Here is a 17,130-nt window from a genome sequence, read left to right as displayed (position 1 = left end):
CTTCTAGCACAGCGACAGTGAGATCACGCCTGTAACCTCTAGTGGGATTTTTTTCTAAATCTTCAAAAAAGTATCATTGATAGGGAAAAAGATAAAAGTGTTGAAAATAGCAGTAAGAAATGATAAAAATAGAATCTAAAAATTCCAATTTAATTTGTCCTTGAATTAAACTGAGAATTAAAATCGAATTTCATTCTCATAGCAACTTGTAATAGTTAACTAGAGTGAGTTGACTTAGTTAACTTAGGAATTTCGAGTTGGAAGTCTTTGAGGATGTAATTGTGAGTTAACAATCAATTGATGCATTAGTGCACTCAACTAGTGCTACTCTAGTTAACTGAAGATTCCCTCATCAGAAACTCATGCATGTCGATTCTGAGAAAGACCCAGTTGAGACTAGAGTGCAGGGACAATGTACTATTTGTTGTATAATTTTCTGAGTTGTATTGATAGTACATGCAATCACGAACTGATCCTTGAAGGGATTGTGCAGTTTTGGATGAGGAATTTCCCTTTAAATATGGGCTTATTCTCTGAGGAATTGTGAAAAGAAATAAAAGCTTGGAGACTTGGAAATTTGGCTAAGTATTGCCTAAATGAAGTCATCAAGAAGAGGATAAGAAATACTTGTGCAAGTTAAACTCAAGGTTGAGCAGAGCATATTGTATTCATCCAAATTCTTTGACCAAGGGCACGGGGAAATAGGAACTTGGAGAGCAGGAGAATTGGCTAAGTGTTGGCCAAGAGTTTTCTTGTGAGTTGGAGATTGATTTTACTGAGTGTTGGGATTGTTCTTGAGACAAAATGCATTGTATTGTCATCTTGGATTTTATATTAATGCAATACAAATAATGGGGTTTTGAGCTATGGCTTTCCCCGGATACTTATTGTGTTATGTGCCATTGATTTGTCTTCCTCTTGTCGATTATTATTTTGCTCAATATTTATGTGCTTCATTGTAAATAGTAGAAGTAGATTCTTGTCTCTTTCTTTAGAAAATTTCATTAGTTTGTGAATCTACAGGATTTTCTAAATGGTATCGGAGCTTAAGACAATATACTAAAGGAGATTTCGAAGATTTGAGCTTTGGGCCACACATTTGTGCTATAGTGTTTTCTTCTCAATGATGTACGAAAAGAACCCACTTAAAATTGTGGATGAAAAATGATATCAACAATAGAAATGACTGCTAAACATTGTAGATCTGCAACTATTAATAGAAACAAACGCTGCCAAAATCCTGATTTATGCTGCAATCATAGTTAAACAGTAAAATGAAGAGTAATAACCCCAAAACATCCAATGGAAACCAGATTTGTAAAGAATGATTTTATTATATCATCTGTGAAGGGAACAAATATATGTTACTAGTCCCCCTCTATGGGATAGGTTCTTGGAAATTCTCAAACAATTTCAGATTCTGTAGAGTCTCTCTCCTCTATAATGCATAAACCTAGCAAAAATATGGTGTGTGACAATGAAAATAATCAAATGTGAATAATGAATGGAAAACTCTCCTATTTATAACAAAATATTGAGTTATCCTCGAATAGTGAGCAATAATAAAATAGTATTGATCCCATTCTTGGAATTACCGCTTGGAATATTTTATTATTATTGTTTAGGAAGGAAAAAATATTTAAACTTTTATTATAAATAATAAATAAATAAATGATTTATTTATTATCTCAATGAATTAGTTAAGGAATAATAAACAAATAAGGATTTATTTAATTATTCCTAAATGATTTAGTCAAATTTAACAAAGAATAATAATTAACTAGTGATTAATTAATTATTCTTAGAGAAAATAAGAAAAATAACGATTTGTCTGTTTATTTTTCATGATTGGGGCAAATTTAACAAGGAATAATAATAAAACAATTGTTTAATTAATTATGGGTTTAACTATAAATTACTTAATAAAGGTGGTTTATTAGGTAATTTCTCACATTTTAAGCAATTTTACTATGGTAAAATTGGCTTTACATCGTGTACTTCGATCCATCTAGTAAATTAGGCTAGATGATCAGTTTTTTGGTGATAACAGATTTCCCCCCAATGTATGAGTGTTGGGAGCAAAACGTATGACCGAAGTATGTTGTAAAGACACAATCACTTAGACAACACAGGGGGGTCAAGGGAGAGGGAGACCAATGAAGCTGAAGCTGAGAGAGGATAGTGACAGAGGGGGTGAAACTAATACAAGTCTCCTTTTCTGTTGTGGTACCAGACCTCAATGAGGCAGGGGAGGCATACCCATACCCACTAAGATAACTTAGTACAATAATCATGGTATGCCTAGAAATATGAAATTGAGAAATAAAGTACATGCTGAATGGTACATGACACATTGGCATAATAGAGACAGAAAATAATACAATGCGTCCCATATACATAATGCACCTGGTAAAAACATGAACTAAGACTGAATACAATAATATCTACATGAGCTACAAAGTCCCTTCCCTCAAAAAAATGGGTGGGAGGGAGGGTAGAGCAACCAAAGAAGCCCGACTGAACTAGGGAGGGCTCTGCAAAACTGAATGGATCATCTCGAGGAGACGTGCATGTGATGAACACTACGATTGGTAAGAACCGAACCCATCAACTCTACGGAACAACATTTGAGGCTGTAGCATAGTAGGTATGCATCCAAGCAAGCGGGGGGATACCTAAAGGGCCACCCCTCATGAGGTCTGAAGCATCTCACACACAGTCGGGAATCACTGGTACAATCTGCTGCATCACTAGACCATCAAGTGTATGGATCATGAACATGAAACGACCAAGTCAAAGAGAAATAATGAGACCCTCTGCTCGATCCAAAGAGCTGAACAAGAATGGAAGCTGGAACCAATATACACCGCCCTCTAGGCCGTTCTTCTTGAATAAATGAGCTGATGCCGACAGAATAGGGCCCGTGATAGATGAGGCAATGAGGATATTGAACTAAAGCATGAGGGAAAATAGTAATGTGACTAATGGACTAACACACGGGATAATGGAAAAGTGGTACTGAGGGAAAATAAACGACTTTCCCTTGTCAGAGCATAAAGTGCATGGTTGATCTGGCAATGATTGACTCAACTCCGAAGGGGATGGGGACAATATGACTGGAGGCAAAAATGGGCAACAAAGGATGAATGGTATGCCAATATGGATGGAATACTGTGACATGATATAATGGGACATGAAATAGACTCCAAGAATGCAAGGGTGACTCATCGTGGATGCTCTGAATAAGGGTGACTTGATGACGCTGCCACACAAACTAGGTCCGGTGGGGAACATGAAAACATGAGTAAATGATGGCTACTCAAGACGAAGATCGGCATATGGTACAACAAGTATTAAGAGGAGGTGGACCTCAAAATACAAGTGTCGCTTTATGATGAAATTCGATTTTGAGAGGCGAAGAAGTGACCTTCTTGCAAAAACGGTTTCCAGGTGAATTATCAAATCATCTAAAACTGAAGAAGACCTATTTTAGAGCTTGTTGAGAGCTTTCCAATGAGGTTGACGGTTCGTCAACCTGAGATCTGGTCTAGTTGTAATGGGTAGCAGAGAAATTGTGGATTTTTTTATGAAAGGACGTTTTCCCTCCAATTTGGACTCATTTGTTAAGTGAGCTGTGGTGAATTTGGAGAGGAGGAAAACGACCTAAACCTTGTGGAGGTCGTAGAGGAAAAACTGAACATCGGAATCGGATATACGACTTTTAGGAAAATGTCCTTACTTGTCTAAAGATGGCCTTAATGCTTCTTGGAACAATGGTTCCTGGTGAAGAATTAAGGGAGGAGGAAAATGAGAATGAACTACTAGAGGTTGTGTTAGGTTTCTATACCAATAGGAGTCATAATTTTGAATGGCTAAGGTTGAGCCTTGTAATATGTACATACCTTTGCTTTTTGCAAATGTTTTCCATATTGAAAAATAAAAAATGAAAACAGGGTATGTCCTAAAAGAAAAATTAAAGGACAAAAAGGATAAAGAAAAAGTTCCAAAAAAGGGAAAAATATGAACCCCAAAAAACAAAAAGAGACCATGAAAGTGTGAAAGTCTAAATGCCACTACTATTTAATTTATGCAAAATAATGATTGTGTGCAGCTTGTGATTCATGCCACAATCCAAGGTAATCAAACTATTTAATCTTGATTATTCCATGCTTTAAATTTCATGTTGATAGTTAGAGAATAAAATCTGACCAAACTATTTAATCTTGGTAGATCATTAGATTAGGTAGAGTAAAATAAAAGGAGCTCATCAGTTTAATCTGAGCCCTTGGATGATATAGTGATAGAATAAGATAGTTTGCTTTGTGAAAAGAAAAGAAAATGTTTTGATAAGGGTTTTCTAGTCTAAATGCACCTTGGTAAAGTGAAGAAAAAATGGTAGGACAAGTAGATGGGTAAGTAGAAGAAAGGTTGCAGAAATATGGTGATAGGGAAAAAAGCATATTTATCATCTCTCATCATAGGTTTCAAATGTAAATGGTCAATAAAGCATGAAGATGGATTTCAAGGTCAATTGATTAACTTCCCCCATTCATTTTACCTATTTACTTAACTAATTTCCCATAATAAAGTTCTAAGTACTGAAAAACTCTAAGTCAAAGGGGCTCAAAGCATTTCTATGACTTTTGGAGGGACCGGACCCTCGGATCAATGACTTATGGATACCAAGTACCAAATTACCCTCATAAAACTTCATCCCCCCTTCATTTCATTCATTTCCCTAATAAAACCCCTTTTCCTAAGGTTAAAACATTATTTGCCTAGGGAAAGTAATCACCCCCATGTAAATTCCCCTTTCATATAGAAAACCCACAAAAATAATTTAGCATAAGTTATAATGCATATATGTGAAAAATAATCAAATCACAGAAAATACATTATGCTTAGCGCTATTCATTTCCGATGTTTTTCATATTAACTTCTAAACTATTATTTATTAATTCCCATTAATAACCCTTTTCCCGTATATATTAATTTCCTATATAAACTTATCCTTATAACCTAGTTTAAATATAAACTATAAGATACATCAAACCCGACAAAAACCCACTAACTAATCAAATTGCGATTAAGTTAGGAAAAACCCTAACTAAGCCCTCTGCTAACAACCCCGATGGCCTAATCCCGCCTTAATCCACAATTAATCCCGATACCGCCATATTTAATGTGCCCATCGGGCCCCCCATTAACCTCCGTGTACAATCACACCCCAACCACTGTCTGATCTGAAGGCCCAGATCCAATGCCCCAGAAACCATTTTGGGCGAGATCATTCGCCGGACGATACATGCCCAAAAAATTTGTTTTCCATGAGACCGCCCTAGCGACGTGTCAGTCGCTAAGTGGAATCAGGCGGCGCCTCCCAAATACCACCTGACGGCCATAAGTAGTGTGAAATTTACTGCTTACTGCCTCCCTGCTACGTGAAAAATCAGTCACTATTGACCTGTACCCGCCAAAAAACATTTTTTCCATATAAAAATCCAAAAAGCCCCAAAAATGTATTTTTTGTTGAATTTTCCCCTGCAAGCTTCTGTATGCATGCATGACACCTGTAAAACGTCAAAGCCATCAAACCACATGCAAATTTTGTTCCAGAGAATGCCACAAACCACCCAATCAACTGTGCAGCCTCCATAAGCACCCTTTGACTAATTGCAGCTACCAGTTACCCTTATTAGAGTCAATTTGCCTCAGTTTCAGGTATTTAAACATGAATTCACCAAGTGCCCTATCAATTTCAATTTAGACCAGTCATTGATTATTTTGTTAAACTTAAAACTTAATTGAAATTACTCCAATAGACTCCATATTGCACCTTGTTGAATACTCAAACCCCGAAACTACCAAACTACCTCTGAAAACCCCAATTCAACCTTGAGCAAGCCTAATTCGAATCCACAAGAACCGAATTATGGTTGCCCCTACTGCATTGAACGTCAAGCCTGTGTTCACACCTCATCTGAACTTGGACTACCTTCGCCCAGCTGAAAAATATTTCCATATAAAAGACACGGTCACCAACGACCTAATGATTAAAATATATTGCCTTGTGAGAGACGCCCACCTTAACCATGCTGATGAAATTGGATTGTGGGAATCTAACTTACCCAAGTATGTTTTCCCACAAGTCCATTGTTTTCCTGAGATCATTCACCAATGCAAAATTCAATACATTCCCAACACCAGGGCTATTATGTCTCCTCATGAGGGAATCCTTTTCAAAATCAATGCCAAGTCCATCAACTAGATGTTGCAGCTACAACCAGGCCAGAACCTGACCCCACTAGTTGTTGGAGACTTGCTGGAAAAATACCCCACCTTGGGCCTTACCAGACTCACTGAAATTCTTCAAACTTTCATTTTGGAAGAAGCACATATGCCCACTGATATCCCACCATACATCTCTGCCATCTTTTCTGAAAGGGGTAAACATATCATCACCATGATTTCTTCTATCCTGGGCTGTAGCGCTGATGAACAGGTGGATGAAACAATCCTTGCTTTCATGTCTATCTTTAGCCTTGGTAAGCCTCCAACAGTAATCTATGACTATGCCCAGTTCATTACAGACAAGATGCATGAACAACTTATGAGATTACCCACTGAGAGAGTCTTCAAGTACTCAGTACTATACCACATGTTCCTCTACTTCCAAGCAGATAAATTCCCACTTACATTGCAAAAGTTGGACACTAGGGGCTAGCCAAGATCAGTCATCTTCAGGACCCCATTGACTCATCAATATTCCTCCCCCTATTCATACAATGAATTCATAGATTTCTTTGTCCATCCTATGATGACCATGCTCAGTGGAACCCCTCCATCAAGAATCAGTTCTAAGATAAGGAGAGTCCTTCATCCAGAAATCAATCATCAGGTAGGATATTCGTACTTGACCAAAACCACACTAGAATCAGTATTTATGGGTGCCATCTTACCCCATACAAACTACCTAAATACCTCCCAATGAGGTTATTTTCCCTGGAGTACTACAGGAAGATAATAAATTCAGATGAGATAAACTTTGTCTCAGCCAAAAAAAAAGCCCAGATCAAGGTCAAATACCAATTGGGTCCTTTTATTTGTAATAGCGGAGAAGCTGGAAAGGAGGCAGACCTGATCCTTTAGAGATTAAAATTAAAACAAATCTTCATATGGAAATATGATCCCTTGGATTTCATCTACAAAAGAAGGTAGAAAAACAAGATGGCTCCTTATATCCATCACCGCATCCATGAGATAGATAATTATGCCAACCAATTGCAATGGTTGGGAAACACTTTAGAGGATAGGGACAATATTGAAGTTGCTGTGGAAAACACATTATTAGATCTAGAAAAGCAACTTGATGAAAATTCATTTCTGTAAGTACCACCTTAGGAAGGGATAATGAGCACTCCCCCTATCATTCAGACTTCTTTGAATGAGGAGAAAAATCCCAAAAGGGGTAGGGAGGAAGGATCAAGTTCAGGGACAGAAGCCTTCAATGTTCAATATGAAAGAGGCCAAAGCAAAAGGCCTAGACTCAATCCTGTGTCAAAGCAAGAAGAGACCAATGGCTCAGTTGAAATAACTGATTCTGAGCCAGAAAGGAGTAAAGGTTTTGTTCCTTCAGAGGAAACACAACCTCCATCATCCTTAGGAACCTAGATGATATAGACACATATGAGTGTAGAGGCCTCATCCTTCAGCAGGCCAGCAGACCAGGATAAAATTATCAAAGAGAGATTCAAATATATAAAAATGAGGAATGAAAGGTTGAAAGCTGAGACATATGCTTAGCTTTTCAAACTTTCTACTCCAGGTAAGAGTAGATTGATGTCAGCCTTTGACATCAAAGAGGGGAAGATGTAGGTGTCCTTCATTCAACCAACTGTTTAGCAACCAAGGGCACCCACTGATTATAAGAAAGTTGATTTTGAGGTGCTGGCCAGGGATATTCACCTTGTGGACCAAATAGAGTTTCACAAGCAGGATGGAGAAATGATCTACTCCACCCTGACAGGGAAGTCCATGGTTGTTAATCAACTACAAAGTTCCCTAAACAACATCCCTACTCAGTATCAGCTTGAACAGGCTTCATCACAAGCCAAGGATAACATAATCAAGTCTTTGGAAGACTTGATCATAGAGATGGGACATGATCCCAAAGATATCAAAGAAACAGAGGAGTTAATAAAACAGAAGAAAAAGGACATTGCTTCACTGAAGAAGCAACTAAAGATACCCTCCTTACATCATCCACAAACACAGGAGGTGTTACAGTCTCAAACTCAACATGAGGACTTAATGGATTTAGTCCTCAAGCTGAATGATTAGTTGAGGAGCATGGAGAAGGAATTGGATGCCTTAATCCAATTGAAGCAAGGTGAAGTAGGGACCACACCAACAACTGTAATCCCTACAGTGACTACTGCAGTACCATCTACATTGGCAGCCACATTGGCTCCAAAAACTCCTATAGTCACTACCTTGCCCATCACCACTACAACATCTACATCAGCAGCTTCTACAACAACAACAGGTACAACAAAAGATGAAGCAGCCGAGCTTGTTCATGCAATGGAAGAAATGTCTATTCAGACAAATGAGATAAACAAGCTAAAGGAACAGGTGGCAAGCTTAGAAATAGACTATAAGCTTTACAATATTATGCAGAAAGAGGAGGGACAGAAGGCTGCAAGGATAAAGGAAAAGCACAAGTTAATGGCAAGAGACTTGACACTAAAGGAGCCACTTGGAGACGCCAAGGAAAAACTGTGGGCCAATGTCATTGACTTTGTCAATGATATTTTGTCATCCATATAGGTCATATTCGAGCAGATTGATCTCATAAGATTAATAACAAAGGCTATTAAGAAAGTGAAGCTAGAATTAGACAACAGGCCTAGAGATGCTACCAAGATCATTTAGTTCTTAAATTCAAAGAACAAGTACCAACTACAAGCATTGGAAATTGAAGATTGGACTGCTACTGTTTTGGAGGTAAAGAAAGTCCTCACCAAGATGGACCTTATGCATAAGTTAGAGGAAACGAGAAAGGAAATGCAAGTAGTCATTGACAGGTTCATGGCTAAGTTTGATAAGCTAAAGGAAAAGGGATTACCTAATCCCTTAGTCATTCATGATAAACTTATGGAAGAAGGAGATTACAACGAAAAAATCAAGGATGTAGCAACACAACAAGTGGCTACTTCACAGGTTTCAGGAGTACCAACAGGAAAGGTACTATACAGTGCTTTGAAAATCTATTTTACCTCCAGCATCAGGTAACACATTTGTTCGTAAATAAGCCTTCATTTTCCAGATACACTGAGGCAGATGAAACTTACCAGAGAATGCTGAGTATAGATTACCAACAGATCAAGAATGGGAAAAATTTTCTGACTTATTATAGCAGAACACAGCTAAAGGAAAAACACACCATCAATGAGGTAAAAGGGCATCAGAGTCAAAGGTTATAGGGTCAAAGAGTATCTGTGTCTAAGAGTATAAGTATATAAGGCAACAACCTTTGGCCATCACAGAGCATAGCAACCATAAACTTCCAACTAAACCAAAATAAAAGGGATAGCAAGAAAACAGTTCAATAGCTGTCTCTATCTTCCTACGAGAAGATATTTCGAATTTCCTAGATTAATTCCCAAGTTAGTTTGGGATATTTTGTAAAAGCATTTTGTATAAATACTTCATAAATCAAAGTACGTAGGGTGGATTCTTATACTTTCAATAGAATTTTGTTTAAAGATTGTAAAGCTTTTGTATCATTGACTGGGCTAGCATGCTGGGTTCATGAATAAAGATTAGATATTTCAAGGGATTCATGTGTAAAGCAGAGTAGAAATGAGTAATTTTCTTGTGTTGTTTTATCTCTCTTAAGGTTGTTTCATAATCTTAAGTGTTTCAGAAGTCTGAATGTTTTAACTTGAATATAATTTCAGAATTTGCTTAACTGCACTCTGTCTTAATGTTATACATTCTCAATGTTTTCTCTGAAACTATCTTAGCTAGGGAATTCTTAACTACTCCTTCGCTTCCATAGTTTCTCCTCTGGTCTATAGTAAAGGATTCTTAATTGCCCTTTTCTCATGATTCACTGTTGTTCCCCCCATCTTAGCCTTGGTCTGAGGATTCTTGATTGCCCTCTCATTGCCATTAAGACTCATTTCACCATTTAGTCCAAGGATTTGTATTTCACTCTACTATCTTTCCCCTTGAACATTCCCTTTAGTGAGTTAACTCTAGCTTTGCTGCCCCTTCTTTGACTCCATTTCACAATGGCATAAAGGCATCAACCTATCGGACTGTTTTAAGGATTCCAACATCAAATATTCATACAAATAAAAAACCCCCCTGAACTCTAGAACGAGCCTAATATCTAAGCAAACATAGCTAAATTATATAGAGAGAGCCCTCTTTGAGCCATAGGTTGGATAGAGCCTATGATTAAAAGTTGGTTTGTGGTTACCTCAAAGCCTTCCCTTCTTCCAAAACTTCTAAGGAAAATTTTTGAGTGATAACATAGTGGCGACCATACTGGGGAACAAACCTCAGTCTCCTAAAGCTTTAAGGAAATCTTAATCATCATCTTGAGCCCCTTAAAGTCAGTTTTTACAAAAGTTTTAAAATTTACACTAAAAAAATTTAAAAAGTTATAATTCTGGCTACCAGGAAAACTCATTATACCAGGGCCAACCCAGATCCAAACCCTATTGTTATTGTGGATGATCCAGACAGAATTATAAGAAAATCCAAAAAAGAAGAAAGTTCAGCTGATAAAACACCATTAGTTAAAGCTAATTCATGTCCTGATGAGTGGTTGTTTTTAGAAGATTTACCTTTTGATGTGCAATTTGATCTCTCATTGTTTAGAACAAAATATGAAAATGTGCTTAATGAAACTATTCTAGATCCTTATTTTATTGTAGAACTTGAAGTTCAAAGTGCTAATAAATCAATTGATGAATATATTTTCAACACTCCACTATCATCCATTAATACTGCCCTAACTGCTGAACTTTCTACTCAATCCTCCAACGTTATTAATACCCCTTCCATCACTACCACACCATCTATTATTTCTACTACAGTTCATTCCACTGGCCCATTCATTCCAAAACTCCCTATACAACCTAGAATCTCGTTTCCACCTATAGACACCCCCACTTCACCCATCGGCCATTCAAGTTCACTTATAGATACTTCCATCTCCCTTATACACACAACTGTCCCTTTTATCCCAATTCCCATTATAGAAACCCCTTCATCCACTGTTAATATTCCAATTTCATTTATAGATATTCCAACTTTAGCTGTTAATATTTCAAGTTCAACTGTTAATATTACAAATTCCACTATTAATACTCCAGTTTCAATTGGCAATCTTCCATTTTCAACTGTAAGCACTACTAGCTCATCCATCTCCACCTCAACCCAAACTAATCCTCCCCTATCCCCGAGCCAAGCCAAGGCCTTAGCCATGGCCAATAGATATTCCCCTTTGGTGTTATGTGGTCAATTATGAATTACCTCAGGACTATCAAAGCAAAATTCAACTATTTGATGCTACAGGCCTATACATTGCTTAGCAACATGTTAACCGAATGAACAAATATTTTGAGTTACATGAGATAGATGATGCAGATGTAAGAATGAGGATTTTTTCCCAAACATTAGCTGGGGAAGTTAGAACTTGGTTTAGAAACTTAGCTGCTGGTAGTATTGCAGATATGACAAACTTTCATAGGATGTTCATTGAGAGATGGGGGAGGAAGAAAAACACATTGCAGATACTTTATGAGTATGAGAACATTAGGAGAGGTCCTAAAGAATCAGTTCAAGACTACTGCACCAGGTTTAATAGCACTTACAATCCCATCCCAGCCAAACTTAAGCCTTCTCCTAATCTTGTAATGATGAAGTTCCCTAATGGTTTTGATTTAGATATGGCATACCAACTTAGGGAAAGAGAGCCTGCAACCCTAGAGCAAAGCCAAACCAATGCAGTAAAAGTAGAGGCTAATCTTTTAGCCAAAAAAGCCTAAGCAAAGTTAGAAATGAGAGTAGGATTTGCTGATGAAGCTTCAACTTCTGATGGTAAAGTAGATCTTTTGGCCAAAACTATAGAAAGAATCATGGATAGACTTGACAACCTAGATAGAAAAACATGGGATAATCAACAAGCACCCCCAGTTAGGAATGCTAACTTCAGAAAAAAACCAAAATCAAAACCAAAACATAGGAAAGAATGGACCTGATCAAAACATTAGGCCCCCTTTTCAAGAAAACTATGCAGAATCATCTGATCCTGATGATCCAGAACAAGATACCCAAATCAATCTAATGGGATTAGATGATCAAAACCCTGTATTTCTCTCCCAGGATGAGGAAGAATTGCATATGTTACAATAGCTTCAAACCCAGTCTGGAGAGTCATTTGACTATAAACAGGGATATGACTCTGCCATATTTGAAGTGCACAAACAATATAACTTGAGAAGTAAAAAGAATGTTGGTCCTCCTGACCAAACTAAGAAAGAAATGACAAATCAACCCAAAATAGAAAATAAAGTTCCTGTTTCAGAGGTACTTCGAATCCTCCCTAGACCAAACCAAAATCCCCCTAGTCCCATTATTGAAGAAATAACTTCCAACCAAACCTTTGTTGAGCAACCATCCACATCAGTTCCACTTAAAGAACTAGAGAAAAACACCTATAATTCCAGATCTGAAATTCCCCATAAGGAAATACCAAGTAAAAAAAAGGAAGATAATTCCACTCAAAACCCTGTTTCAAAGGTCTACAACCCTTCCTCATCATTCAATTTGGGAGCAAGATATCCAAGCTGAAAATTTTAGTGGCTTTGACTAAACTAGTTAAAAACAAAACTTACAAATCACAGGTAAATAAGACCCTGAACATTACTGAAAATGAAGACTCAATTAACTTGTTTGATGATAAACAAAAATTAATATTTGGACCAGATGTTAATGGCAAACCACAAGAAGGAGGAGTTCCAACTTTTCACATTAGCCTTAATATTCATGACAAAATGCTACACAATTCCATGTTAGATTTGGGGGCTTCTCACAACCTAATGCCAAAATCAGTAATGGAAAAATTGAATCTAGACATTACTAGACCTTACAAAGACTTGTTCTCCTTTGATTCAAGTCAAGTAGAATGTCTAGGGTTAATCAAAGATTTGTGTGTTACTTTAGTCCAATATCCTGCCAAGAGCATCCTTATGGACATTGTAGTGGCTGACATCCCACCAAAATATGGCATGCTCTTATCCAGATCTTGGGGAGCCAAGCTTCAAGGATCCCTCCAACTCGATATGTCATATGCCACAATTTATGTGTTTGGACAACCCAAGAAATTGTACAAAGAAACTTTCATGAAATACATGGTAAGTAGCCAAGATAGACCTCAAAACTATCCCATCTACTCCATGCATTCAGATGTAGACTCTTTTATTATGTTCAACACTGATCAAACACCAAACGAAAATCCTAATAGTGTTGTTTCAGAACCAAAATAAATTGCAGTTTCCACTGATAATGAATCTAAAGAGACTTCAGAATTGTGCAATGAAGAAAGTAATCAGGTTACTAGAAATAAAAATAAATGGGATACTGATGATGAGAACTATGTACATGAAATCTTATGGAATTTAGAATTTGATGGCTCTGTAAATAAGTTAGGAGCAAAAACAGGACTATAGATTTTATAATTTAGAAAACAATCACTCGGAGGGTTATGCCTATAGGTTAAATTTTAGATGTACCAATAATATGGTCGAGTATGAGGCTTGGATTCTATGTCTCAAGGTAGTTAGGAATTTAGGTGCTCAAAGAGTTTTAGTCATAGGAGACTCAGAGATAGTTGTAAATCAAATTAAGGGTGTATATATGACTAAAGGCAGTAGATTAGGTTATTATAGAGGAACCATTGTAGAAATACTCAATACTTTTCTAGAAACACAACTTGCAGTAGTTCCTAGGAAGCACAATATGCAAGCCCATAATTTAGCAATGTTTGCCAGTACCTGCAGGTTACCCTTCCAACTTAACCATCAGTACATTGTTGAGGTCAGGCATAGACCTTCAATCCTAGATAATGTGCAGAACTGGCAAGTATTTGCAAATGATAGACAGATAAACAACTTCTTAACTTTAGAAGAAGAATTTTCATATAGTAATATAGACACTGATACATCCATAGATCTTGACTCTAGGGATGAAGTAATAATAAATGAGCTAGAAGGTAATGAAGTTGATAGTTTTAATCCCACTAAATTCACAAGGTCATATATAGACAACCTAGAACAGGTTGAGATTGATGAAACAATTAATGAAGAAATCGAAGTAATTAATCTCAAGGATAATTTCTTACCAAAAGGTTTAACCCCTCTGGAAGACTTATTTGATTCAAATGATGTTCGTAGGAAGCCTAAAATAGAACCATTAGAATATGATATTGAAGAGTGTAACATAGGCACTGAAGACAATCCCAAGCTAATCAAACTATCGAAGTCACTCCCTTCAACAGAAAAGTTGAAATATATTGAGTTATTGAAAGAATTTCAGGATGTCTTTGCTTGGAGTTATGAGGACCCTAAATCCTATGACACCAGCATCATCCAACACACAATTCTTCTCAAAGAGAATAAAAAACCTTTCAAACAAAATATTAGGAGAATTAATCCTGTCTTATTACCTTCAATAAAAAAAGAAATTAAGCAAATGTATGATGCCAAGATAATTGCACCAATAAGGTTTTCTGAATAGGTCTCAAACTTGGTCCCAACCAGAAAGAAAACTAGTGAGATCAGACTCTGTGTATATCTTAGAAACCTGAATAAAGCATCACTTAAAGACAATTACCCTCTTCCCAAAATGGACCACATCTTACAAAGGGTAGTTGGGTCAACCAGAATCTCATTACTGGATGGGCTTTCTGGTTACAATCAAATTTTGGTTCACCCTGACGACCAACCCAAGACTGATTTTACCACTCCTTGGGGCACCTTTATGTATGTCAAAAATGCTTTTCGGGCTAATGAATGTAGGAGCCACTTTATGGAGGGCTATGGATATAGCCGTTGCCAAAGAAATCCATGATTTCCTTGTGATATATCTTGATGATATTACTGTCTTCTCAAAATCAGACAATCAACATCTAGATCATCTAAGGCAGGTCTTTATAAAATGCAGAAAGTATGGCATCTCCTTGAACCCCAAGAAATATTTATTTCGATTGGAAGAAGGGAAATTGTTAGGGCATATCATTTCTAAAGATGGCATAAGAATAGATCCTACAAGAATTGAAGCCATCCTGTTGATACAACACCCTAGGAATATCAGAGAACTACAAGCCTTTTTAAGAAAGAATAACTTCCTTAGAAGATTTTTTTCTAACCTAGTAGAGTTAATTAGAGCACTAAATAACATGTTGAAAAAAGATTCGACCTTAAGTTGTACTGTCGAAGCTAAGAAATCATTTGAAGACATCAAGCTAGCCTTGACAAAAACCCTGGTATTAGTTAGTCCCAAATTTGATAGGGATTTCATTTTGTTTTCCTTTGCTTCTGAGCAGACAATAGATGTAGTTTTACTGTAGAAAAATGACCAAGTATATGAACAAACCATTGCTTTCTTTAGCAAAGCCTTAAGAGATGCTCCCTTAAAAGACAACATAATGGAGAAACAAGCATTGGCTTTAGTGAAAGCTATCAAATATTTTAGGGTATTTTGTATTCTCATATAGTAGCCTATGTTCCCAATTCTGTAGTCAAAGACATCTTGACTCAGGAAGGTCCTAATGGGAAAAGGAGAAAAGGATTGCTACTATATTAGAGTATGATATAGAGATCAACCCACACAGTTAATCAAGGGCCAAGGCTTAGCCAAACTTATGGCCGAGTCGAACTGTTAGGCCTTAGACATAAACTTTATTGTTGCACTAGATGAAGGAGAGGAGATCAAAACTCCACTGATCAATCAAGCCTTTGGTAAATCACCATGGTATGCTGATATGATTTACATTTTACTAAACTTACAATCTCCTCCTGGATTATCTAGAACCAAAGGCAGGTTTTTAAAAATGAAATCCTTAAAATTTTGTATACTTGATAATGCTTTGTTTTGGAAATATTATGAAGGAATTCTCCTTAACTATTTGATAAAAGATGAGGCTGACAAAGTTCTACAAGAATTTCATGCAGGTGACTGTGGTGGACACATCTATTGGAGAACCACTGCAGATAAAATCTTAAGGGCAGGTTTCTACTGGCCAACTTTATTCTCTGATGTCAAGAGATTTGTGACCTCTTGTCACAAGTGTCAAATTTTTGAACGGAAAAGAAAACTTCTACCATTACCCCTTAAACAAATCACTGCTGAAGTACCTTTTCACCATTGGGGTTTAGAATTCATTGGTGAAATTCACCTGCCCTCCTCTACCCAACATAAGTGGATCCTCACATCCACATACTATTTCACAAAATGGATAGAGGCCATACCTTCAAGGCAAGCCACAGATACTGTTATCATTAACTTCCTTGAAGCCAACATTATGTCTAGATTTGGATGCCCAACCAAGATCATTACTAATAATGCAACAACTTTTAAATCCAAACGAATGATAGAATTTTGTAATAAGTATCACATCACCCTAAGTCATTCTACAACCTACTACCCTCAAGGAAATGGACTGGTAGAATCTTCAAACAAAAGCCTGGTGAACATTATTAAGAAGTTACTGGAAGATAATAAGAAAACATGGAACAAGAAGTTAGTCAAAGCCTTATGGGCTGACAGACTGACTACCAAGAAGTCAATTGGTACATCTCCCTATCAGCTAGTTTATGGCATGGAAGCTATTTTTCCATCCTCTTTGGGAGTACCAGTGATGAAGATGCTCCAAGAACTGCAATCTAAACCAAATGATATCCAAAGGAGAATTAACCAGACTATTCATCTCCAGCAAACTAGAGAAGAGGTCTACATCAGATCTCAAGTTGTGCAGGAAAAGATCAAAAAGGTTTTTGATAGAAGGACCAAGGCAGATGATTTCTACTTAGGTGATAAAGTACTCAAGTGGGA

This window comes from Pinus tabuliformis, chromosome 5_1 (assembly GCF_031772625.1).
Source record: "Pinus tabuliformis cultivar Carrire ecotype Pingquan chromosome 5_1, CPIR1, whole genome shotgun sequence".
NCBI lineage: Eukaryota > Viridiplantae > Streptophyta > Pinopsida > Pinales > Pinaceae > Pinus > Pinus tabuliformis.
Note: the sequence above shows the minus strand (reverse complement) of the source record.